The sequence below is a fragment of the Hypanus sabinus genome, chromosome 31 (genome assembly GCF_030144855.1).
Source record: "Hypanus sabinus isolate sHypSab1 chromosome 31, sHypSab1.hap1, whole genome shotgun sequence".
Lineage (NCBI taxonomy): Eukaryota > Metazoa > Chordata > Chondrichthyes > Myliobatiformes > Dasyatidae > Hypanus > Hypanus sabinus.
This window is the reverse complement of record NC_082736.1, coordinates 11,640,626-11,642,244: the sequence shown is the minus strand read 5'-3', so window position 1 is coordinate 11,642,244 and position 1,619 is coordinate 11,640,626.

The window sequence follows — 1,619 nt, the reverse complement described above, 5'->3', positions numbered from 1 at the left end:
GACAAGGTAAAACTATAATAATGCAGAAGAAGATGTAGAATAAAGTGCTGAATAATTACAATAGAAGTAAAGAAAAGTATGGATGAAATAATAGCATCCAGAACATCTTTGAGGAGCGCTGCCTCAAAAAGGCAGCATCCATCAGGAAGGACTGCCACCACCCAGGACATGCCCTCTTCCCATTGCTACCATCACGGAGGAGATACAGGAGCCTGTACGCACACACTCAATGGTTCAGTAATAGCCTCTTCCCAACTGTCATCGGATTTCTTACTTACTTAACTTTTTAGTAATATATATATAGACTTCTTTTTACAATTTACAGGCTTTATTATTATGTATTACAATGTGCAGCTCATGCATAACAACAAATTTCAAGACCTATAGCAGTGATATTACACCTGATTGTGATTGTAAATATTATAGTGCATACAAAGAGTGTTGTTTCATATATATATATATATATAAAGAGTAAAAGTGAATGGATATCGGACTGCTGGGATATGACACTGGGGAAGTAGTGAGGTACATAGAAATTGCAGAGAGTTGGAGAGTCGAAATTCTTGAAGGTGGGTGGACATGACACAAGGGTATAGCAAACACAGGCTGATGAGAATGTGGAGGGATTAATAGTGCAAGAATAATTAGTCAGTTATTGCTCCAGGGGACTGGGAAATCACAAATGTCACTACACTCTTTAAGAACAGAGTGAGGAATAAGATACGTAATTATTGGCTGTTTGCGCAGATTGCAGTGGATGGTGCAAATTTTGAGTCCATGTTATGGATGAGGTTTAAGTGTATCTTGGTTCTTACTTCTCCTGGCAGCAATACTGTTAAATTTGATGGTTAAATATGTGGAATTGATCCCAAGGACAGTGAAGACTTACGATCCCCAGTTGTATACACTGAGTTAGGAACTGTTTGTTCATGGTCACCGTGCATTGATTACTCTTGGCAAAAATGTTTATCCAAATAGAAAATATTTACATCATTGCAGAATACTCCACTACAGGTGTCTCCCCTCCCTGGCTCACGATACATAGGGGGACAACCGAACAAAATCTGATAGAGCAGCTCCAAGAAAGCAACGTCAAGTTCTTTCTGAGAAAATCTGAACTTTACGAGTCTTTGATTCTTTCTGAAATAATTATTGTCAAGCTTTAATTTTTACTTTAATTTTGTTTGGTAAGTTCATTTTAATTATACTCAGTAAATAACGTCATAGATGCATGAACTAGTTAACTATTTTTCCGAAGGTCAGGACAGTGCATGTATCTACATTGATTTTTGTCAGGCGCTGGGCAAAGTCTTTGTGGGAGGGTAATCCGGAAGATTCAGATAGATGTGGTCGGCAGGGAATTGGCTGTTTGGAGTGAATACTGGTTTTCGCAATAAAAGATAGAAGGAGTGTTTGAATGGAATTTTTGTAGCTGGAAGTCTTCGGTTAGTGAAGTTTCACAGGGATCTATTCTGCGATCTCTGCTGCTTGTAATGTATATAGATGGCCTGGATGAAAATGTAGATGGGTTCGTCAGTAAATTAGCAGATGATACCAGGATTGACGGAGCTGTTGATAGTACAAGGGAGTGGCAATAAATACAACAAAATATAGATCAG